This window comes from Lygodium microphyllum, chromosome 27 (genome assembly GCF_053477565.2).
Source record: "Lygodium microphyllum isolate KBCC chromosome 27, Lygodium_microphyllum_v1.1.10, whole genome shotgun sequence".
NCBI classification, from domain to species: Eukaryota; Viridiplantae; Streptophyta; class Polypodiopsida; order Schizaeales; family Lygodiaceae; genus Lygodium; species Lygodium microphyllum.
Window position 1 is genome coordinate 32887822 of NC_141161.1, and position 9727 is coordinate 32897548.

At 41.1% G+C, this 9727-nt stretch overlaps 1 pseudogene; it reads left to right on the forward strand.

Moving 5' to 3' along the window:
- The first annotated feature begins 5241 nt into the window (after window positions 1-5241).
- Window positions 5242-5571, forward strand: LOC148012191 (putative lactoylglutathione lyase, chloroplastic pseudogene; annotated as a pseudogene).
- The last annotated feature ends 4156 nt before the right edge of the window (window positions 5572-9727 follow it).

Sequence of the window (9727 nt, forward strand, 5' to 3'; positions counted from 1 at the left end):
GTATGTACTACACACACTCAAAGATAAACTGACCTAAATCTAATCATGGTTAAGTCAGTGTGACTTAACCTTATTCACTAAGGTAAACAACTGGCAGAAGACAAATGAGCTTGAGTCTCAACACTCCCCCTCAAGCTCAAGTAGGATACTTGACTGCAAGTAACTCTCTGAAATACACAAACTTATCTTTACCCAATGACTTGGTAAAGATATCTGCAACTTGGTCTTCTATCCTCACATGGGCCAAATCAATGTCACCTGCAATCACTTTTTCCCTGATGAAGTGATAGTGTACCTCAATGTGCTTAGTCCTAGCATGATAGACAGGATTACTGGCTAGGAGCACACTACTCATGTTGTCACAATAGAGTGTGACAGGCCTGACTTCCTGCATGCCTAAATCATCAAGAAGCTTCATGAGCCATGCTGCCTCACATGCAGCTAGTGCAACACCTCTATACTCTGCCTTAGTACTAGAGAGTGCAATTGTAGGTTGCTTCTTACTGCTCCAGCTGATCATACTACTACCAAGGGAAAATGCATACCCACTAGTAGATCTCTTGTCATAGGTACTTCCTGCCTAGTCAGCATCTGTATATCCTGTAAGCTCCAAAGGCTTACCATGCTCATAGAATAGACCATAATCTGATGTAGCCTTTACATATCTCAAGATCCTCCTCACTGCATCCAAGTGTGGCTTCATAGGCTTCTGCATGAACTGACTAATCAGTCCAACTGAATAGCTAAGATCTGGTCTAGTAATGGTAAGGTAAATCAGGCTACCCACCATTTGTCTATACATAGTGACATTCTCAATCTCATGTCCAACATTTGCAAGTAGCTTAACATTTTGTTCCAATGGAGTGCTCAATGCTTTGCAATCCAACATACCATACTTGGTTAACATATCCTGTGCATACTGCTTCTGCAACAACCAAGTACCATGAGATGTAGAGATAACCTCAATCCCAAGGAAATACTTCAGATCTCCCAAATCTTTGACGTGAAATTCACGATGTAACATTTCCTTGATCTCTCCAATTCCTGTGACATCATCACTTGTAATGATTAAGTCATCCACATAGATGACTAATACTACATAACCATCTCTTATCTTCTTTGTGAATAGGCTATGATCAGCCTTGCCCATAGTAAAACCAAGTTTTTGTAAGCATGCACTTATCTTAGCATTCCAAGCTCTAGGTGCTTGCTTCAGCCCATATAATGCTTTCTTCAATCTACACACATATGTAGGAAAATCTGGATGTGTATAGCCCTCGGGCTGATCCATGTATACTTCCTCAACCAAATCACCATTGAGAAAATCATTCTTCACATCCATCTGATACATACTCCATCCTTTAGATGCTGCCAAAGCAATCACTGTCCTCATGGTTGCCATTTTAGCAACAGGACTAAATGTTTCCTCATAATCAAGACCATATTGTTGTGCATACCCTTTTGCCACAAGTCTTGACTTGTACCTTTCCAATGTGCCATCTAATTTGTATTTCACTTTGTATACCCATTTGCAACCAATAGCCATTTTTCCTTCAGGCAATTCAACCAAATCCCAAGTGTCATTTTCAACCAATGCTGAATATTCCTCATCCATTGCCTTACACCAATGATCATCCAAAATAGCTTCAGAAAACTTTGTGGGTTTCTTGAAGCTAGTGACTTTTGCCATATATGCATAGTGTCTTATTGTGTAACCACTTTATGTAAGCCTATCCATAGGCTTCCTGACTCTTTCTAATCTCCTCAACTGAGGTGCAGTATGAGACTCTCCTCTCTCATGAGGTGGTATATATCTATGTCTCACACCAGGAGTCACAACCAATGGAATACCAAACTCACTATCCAAGCTGTCAGTACCAGGTGAATCATAACCACAAGTGAGTGGCCCTGTGACATCATCAAGTTTTCCTTTGCCTTTATCCACATCTCTCCCCCTCACTGACATACCCGTGTCAGTGGACAAAGATGCTGAAGTCCTCAATCTGCCTGTCCAAGGACTAACTGATGTAGTAGCATCTTTAGAAGGCCCAGAAATTTCTGCACTTTCATTAGTACCTGCGTGTATATAAGGCTCGTGATAGCCATCCTCATCATTCATCACAGTGATCTTCTTCTCATGCCATGATTTCAACTCATCAAATACCACATCTCTTGAGACCAATGTCTCATGAGTGGAAGGATTGTAGCATTTGTAAGCTTTCCTATCTTGTGCATACCCAATAAAGATGGCCTTGTCTGCCTTTGGATCGAGCTTTTTCCTCTTTTCATCTGGAACATGTACATATGCCAAGCATCCAAAGACCTTAAGATGGCTGATGTCTAGCTTTATCCCATAAAGCCTCTCATAAGGAGTCACCTCATGTATACCTACTGTTGGTGTACGATTCATGACATACACTGCAGTCATTACAGCCTCTGCCCAATATGCATTTGGTAGGCTTTTCTCATTCAACATGGCTCTAGCCGATTCCATGATCACCCTGTTTTTCCTTTCGGCCACACCATTTTGTTGTGGTGTGTACCTGCATGTCAATTGCCTTTTAATTCCATGAGCTGCCAAGAAGTGATCAAAGTCTTTAGAAACATATTCGCCACCACTATCAGATCTCAAGCATGAGATATAGCAAGCCAATTCTTTCTCCACATGTCTCTTAAAATCCTGAAAAACATCCATGACATCACTCTTGTGCTTTAGCACATACAACCATGTGTACCTACTATAGTCATCTATAAATGACACATAGTAACGTGATCCCCCAAGAGATACATTCTGTGAGGGTCCCCATACATCAGAATGTACAAGCTGTAATGGTCTAGTAGTAGTGCTTACATGCTTCATAAATGGAAGCCTTGATTGCTTTCCAAATTGACAAGACTAACATACATGTCCCAATTCCGCATGCTTGAACTTAGGAAGTCCAAGTACAACTTGTTTATGCTGCATATTTTTCAACTTTTGAACATTTACATGTCCAATCCTTTTATGCCATATCTCAATGTCCCTTATTGCAGCATTTTTATGTGAGTACATAGCAGCATTCAATGCTGGAATTTTCGTATCCAATGTAAACATCCTGCCATTTCTTTGCCTTTAGCAATGAGTTTGCATCCTTGACCATACTCTTCAATGTAGCATCCATCTCTATTGAATCTAACTTGTAGATTTTGTTCAACCGTTTGTCCCACAGAAAGTAAGTTTTTGGTTATGGAGGGTACACGCAATAAATCATAAAGACTCTTTTTCTTGTCACCATGCATCATCAAGGGAACAGTACCTGTATGCATAATGTCATGTTGCGTATCATCCCCTGTGCAAACATATCCATGAGCACCTTCTACCAATGTGTCAAACCACTCTCCATGAGGAGTCATGTGGTTAGATGCCCCTGAGTTTATATACCATACATCATCTGCTTTGTCGTGTACATGCAACCCTTTCTTCACATGTTGCATTGCAAACAACCTGTCATCCTCCTGCATACCACTAGAAGAAGCATAATTACCATGTCGCTTTCCTCTTGCTCTCTGATCATTCTGCTTTTTGTAGCAATCCTTAGCTACATGCCCGTATTTGCCACAATAATGGCAATCCTTATTTGCATTTGATTGCTGTCCATAACTCATTTGAGGCTGTTGCCAAGTGCCTCTTACTCTAGGTGAATAACCTCCTCTTCCACGAGTATTTGAGACACCTCTATTTGCTTGAGGCTGCCTATTTTGCCATCTAGTAGCTTGTTGTCCACCACGGGCTGCATATGCATTTCCAGCACCTCGTCCTCGAAAATTTGATCTTCCTCTTCCACCTCTACCCCTTTGATTTGAGTAGAAGACATTGTCCCTACTGTTTTTAGACCCACTGGAACTTGTATTAAGTCCAAGTTTCACTTCTTCATACAAAAGAAGTGCTACAAGTTCATCAAAGTTAGGCTGCTCCTGACGCACTGAAATGGAAGTATCAAACTGCTTATATTCCTGTCCAAGTCCATGGAGGGTAGTTGCTACCAAATCATCATCCTCAACTTCAGCTCCAATTGATCCTAGTTGTTCTGCAATGGATCTGATCTCACTGACATAGTCCTCAATAGACCTTCCATTCCTAGATATGTGGCTGAACTTTTGCTTCAGTTGTGTCTTTCTTGCATGAGTAACATGCGCATAATTCTTCATCAATAAGTCCCAAGCAGCTTTTGGGGAAGTACAATTTGCAATTTGCATAGCCTTTGTGTCTGACACACATAGTGAAAACCAATGCAAGACCTTGCTGGCCTTTTCCAACCAAGTCCTGTGTGCCTTCAACTGATCCTGTGTTGGAGATCTATCTTCTGGTAGCTTGGGCTCATCTTCAAGACCTGTGACTAGGTCCCAATAGCCTCTTCCAATTAAAAAATTAGACATCCTGAATTTCCATAGAACGAAATTGTTATAGTCTAGCTTCTCACCAACTATCTGAGTGATAGTATCCTTCTCTCCTGTGTTTGCCATTTTAAAGCCTTAAGCTTTGCAAAACCAGTCAATTTTCCAAAATGCCACAGGCAATATACTTCAATAACTTGTAGTGCAACCAGTTTTTAATGTAAAAATGCATGTGCTTCTGTTTCCATTCAACTGCAGTTACAATGCATCAACAACTTTGCATAAGAGAACATCAAGTACAGATATTAAAGTTTCACTTGATACATTCACTGTTGCTGCAGAATTTGTCTCCAACAAGGCTTTTACATGCATCAACAATGGGTCTGTAGCCACTGCACCTGCAGATATTACCCACTGTGGCAGATTTACAAGTATCTGTATTTGAAGTGCCAGACTGAGCACTGTTCAGCCAAGCATACATGACATGTATATTTCAAGAGTGCACTGAGAACCATGAGAAAAACTGCAATTCTTTCTTGCTCTGCATTTCTCTATTGTGCCCTAGCACCTGTTTACAAGTGCTTTTGAATAACCCGTGAACTTGTCATATGTTTGTGTAGCAACAATGTGCTGCTTTTGCAATTCAGAGTGCTACCTCAAGTTACCTCTGTTTTAAGTTGTCAAGTCTTGCTCCTCTTGCTGTGTTTGTTATTTCAGAAGAGCATATCTTCAATAGCAGTCTTTGTGATTTCTTTGATCTCGAGAGGCTATTGTGGTATATGTATTGTTAAATACTTCTGAAGCCTTGATCTAAGCTTCAGCCCTGTAAAGTTTTCACCACGCTACTACTGCCGTTAGATGCTGAGAATGAGCGAGGACCCACTCCAGAGCCTCTCTGCCAAGTCATGCTCAGAGTTGGAGATTTGGATAGATCCATTAATTTCTATGAAAAAAGCCTTTGGTATGCAACTGCTTCGGACTCGTGACAACCCAGAACAGAAGTACACCATTGCGATGCTAGGCTATGGCCCTGAGGATAAAACAACTGTATTGGAGCTGACATACAATTATGGTGTTACTGATTATTCCAAAGGCAATGCTTATGCCCAGATTGCTGTGGGAACAGATGATGTATATAAGACTGCAGAAGCTATTCGTGAAGTAGGTGGTAAAATTACACGTGAATTGGCCCACTGACCATCACATGAAGTCAGCACTAGAACTGAGAGACCATCTCGAGATCCTGCCCCCGGACTGCTTCCCAATACTCGATAATGCACCAGCTGCCTTGTAAAGCTCTGCTACTCCAGCCCCTACTCGAAAAGCTTCTCCTGATCTCGAGTCCCAAGACCACGCTCCAACTCTAACTTTACATTCTGTACTACCTCCAGGATACAGTCCCAATTGCGTTGATTCTAAGGTAGAATCGCTGGTATTAATCACATGCTTCCTCCTTGGTATTAATCGCATACTTTGCGGCAGCCATTAATCGCATGCATCCTCCTTGGATTAGCAGCTCCCGTTCCTCTGAAGTTTATGCATGTACCTTTGGCAATTCAGAAGCTTGCCGAGTCCTGTTTTTGGTGAACCTTTCAGGACCGTCATTCATCCACAGGCTCCTCTTCTTCATTTAAGCAGGTCTCACAGAGGATGGAGGCTCTCATACCATATTAGAGTTTAGAAGGAAAAAAGAGATAGAGACAAAGGCTCAGGCCCAAGGGTAGTAGACAGCTCCCTTCAGTTCATTCTCCATTATCCACACCCAGTCACTCACAAGTCAACTGTATGCACTACACACACTCAAAGATAAATTGACCTAAATCTAATCATGGTTAAGTCAGTGTGACTTAACCTTATTCACTAAAGTAAACAACTAACAGAAGACAAATGAGCTTGAGTCTCAACATTTGACGTCTCCACTAGTACCAGTTCAGTAGATTCAAAGTGGCAGATGATGGTCAAAACTGCCAAACATTGGAGCAACAAAAAGCCAAGGTGTAGGAGTAGATTCACATCCTATAGCACATGCTATCTTATGCCTAAATCGGGACTAGAAGGAAAAATCTGACCTTCTTTAGCAACACATCACAAAGGAAGAATGGGCTCAAGTTTCCCAGAAGATGAAGAAGGCCGATATTCCTCACCGGCCATGATCCAGTAGACCCACACCCTGCCCTGAAGTAGCAACGATGAATTGCTCTCTGATCGAAGCCAACAAGTACCACGTCAGAACTCGATGCGCAAACCTCTGAAACCCAATGACCCAAGCTAGGATCAAGGTGGTGACAATCCTCATCCGGATGATCCGCTCTCTAAAAGCCCCTCCACATGTACCTGTGATATAAAAAAGTTGGCTAGCATTGCCCAACTTTGAGCATGCCTTACTAACTCAATCTAGGGCCCTCTCTCTCAAGCACTGATGCTGGATCCATGCCCTTCTCAATGCCAAATCCTAGCATAAACTTGAGCTCGAAGGAGGATAGGCCCATCTTGTTTAGACCACCTTTGAACACGACCAGTTATAGCAATAGAAAATCTGGCTCGACACTCTTTATCTAGAGAAGCTAGCGGTGGAACTCATCCACCATTACATTCCACAATCTCCCCTCTAAACTTGCATGGACCTATGGTCACAGTAGAATCACCTCCAATACAATCCCCTCTTGCCACTCTGTCATCCACCTCTCAGAGCAGCAACATCTCAAAATTTTCCCCCACTCAATCCCAACCCACCTCACCCCCTACTGCCTCCCCTTTCACTGCTGGCCCTTGCTCGCCCACCTCCATTATTAGACTAGTTTCAAGTAGATGATGTACCTAACACAAAGGATGTTGGCAATATCAGCAACGAGTAATTCTGTGGGTCCAAGTTCACTATGTCTACCAATGTTAAAGGCGGTGGCAGTTAACATTTAAGCCAGAGTTGCCAACGGCACATTAAGGAGCCAACAAGTGTAGATGTAGTAAAGGCTATCAAACATAGCATATGGGCGGAGAGAGTGTCACGCTACATGCAGTGTCCTATATAATAGAAGGGAGTACTCCTTTAGAATCACCAATATTTTGAGCATACCAATAGCCGTAGAGGTTAACAAAGGGCCCTCTTGCTCAACGTCATATCCTCCTTGAGTCTTTCCACCAAGTCTTCTTTGGCTGGCATCTTGGGAGCTCTCATACTAGAGCTTATATTGTATTGTCCCCTAGTCTTTGTGATCCACAGTAGTATTTCATTGATCATTATATCCTACAGACATCTAGTTCCCTTCCGTTTTCAAAGAACTATGTCAAGACCGTTTGGTCCCTGGTTGATGTCTTGATTGTGACTTTAGCAATATACATATTGGATAAAGTCTTGAGTACATTTCTATTTGATCTTTGTGCTATGAATACATATTGATGTGGAACCAAGGTATTGTATGTCAAAAGTGATGTCAATGTTTGTCTGTGTCAGCTCTGAGTATGCCTATCATCATTTCTATGGCAGGTGTGCTTGGACACCGATTACACACACACACGCATGCATGTGTACCTCATAAAAGGCACACAATTAATGGAAAGACCACACATCATTGCACCACCTACACATATGCATTCAATCAAATTTTGGACAAATCAAATAGTTAAAAAACATGAACCAAAACAAAAAGTAGACAAAACAAAAGACAACTGAGAAAAAAAAGATAACACAAAAAAGAAAACTCATTTGGAAAATCAATTGAAACTCTAAAACTCAAATTTAGGGATAAATGAATTAATTAGTGATAGTCGTGATTTAAAAGCATCTATCATAATTTGATTGGAAAGCCTATTTGTACTTAGTGCAAGATCTAAATAAGAAGTCATTATTTTTTAATGTATGAACATCATTAAGACAAACTATAAAAAAAGAGCAAGGTTACAAAACAACACAAATGCATAAAACTGAGTTGACAATAGGAAGCTTAGGACTTGTAACCACAATGTAGATGCATGCATCTATGAAGTTGATGCGAGTGAGAGCGGAATTTAGGAGCCATGAAGTGCTTAAAAATAGCTAAAAATTATGAATATCAAGGGAAAAATATTCCATGTCAAAGGCGGCGGCTCGATCTAGGACGATTTTAAGCGTCAAAGTGCTTTAAAGGCGCCTAAGCGACACTTGTTGATTTTTCATAATTTTTCAGATAGTCATGCGGGTTGACATGAGCTACTGGCCAATGCGGGATACTAAGCCGGATGCCCAGGATTTTTTAGAGCTCAATTCCGAGTCCGGACGGGGAAATGGCCAAGAAACCGGTCAAGATACGAAGAGGTGGACAAAATTTGGCCAAAATGGGCAAGTGACCCTTGGGAGACCAATTTTTAATGTAGCATGAAAGTTTGATGTAGGAGATGGAAAAAAACATGGAGAAGAGGGGGCGCCATACTGCGCCGAAAAATGCGCTTGAAGGATGATGATGCCATCTCCAGCCTGCAAACAACCCCTGTCAATCATCATTGCCCCTCATTCCCTCTTGGATGCCAATCATTTCGCCGCCCTTCGCCCGTCGAATGATGGTCTCTTTGAAGATCTCTGATTTCAGTCTTTCTCTCTCCTCCCTCTCTCTCTTCTAAAGGCAAGTTCATGTGGGAAGAAGAAGGAAGAAGAAAGAATGATGGAGGCTTGTCTGGATCGGATTGCTCCACGGGCTGGAAATGGTGATTTGTGATTGTGCTGGACATGAAGTGCTGCTGATTTCCAAATTTGCAGCCATGGAAATGAAACCCGAAACACGCAAATAAGCGGTAATTCAAAATTTTCAAAGGAAATTTGAGATTTTATGGCTTTTGATTGATAAAATGTTGTTCATGTGGGCTAAAAATTGTTTAAGTGGTTGTTTTCCATGAGTTCTTGCTGGTCATAATCAGAAAATCAGAAAAATATGCATCTTGTGGTTCAAAATAATATGCTAAAACACGTAAAATATGGAAAATCAAGGGAAAATGATGGTTTTGGGCATAAAAATGGAAAAATGAATAGGAACACCAACTAAATTTTCATTTTTGTTGCAAGAAGGAACTAAGGGCCACAGCCCATAATCTATTTTGAATTTTTAGTAATAAAATAATGCAAAAAATAAGGGAAAATACAAGGAAAATGGAGAAAAATCACTAAAAATAGGAGAAAAATGCATTTTGGGTGCGGAAAAGTAATGATAAATAAGAGCAATGTTTGTGAATATTTGTGGGGACTGAAGCATGAGGACTTGCCTCAGTTCAACCCCACCTTCTTGTTCTAGTGTGTTTTTCCCGCTTTTTATACATAAAATGATGGCAAAATGCCCTATAAATCCATACAACAAGGTAACATTTGATTGATGGGAGGGTAGAGTAG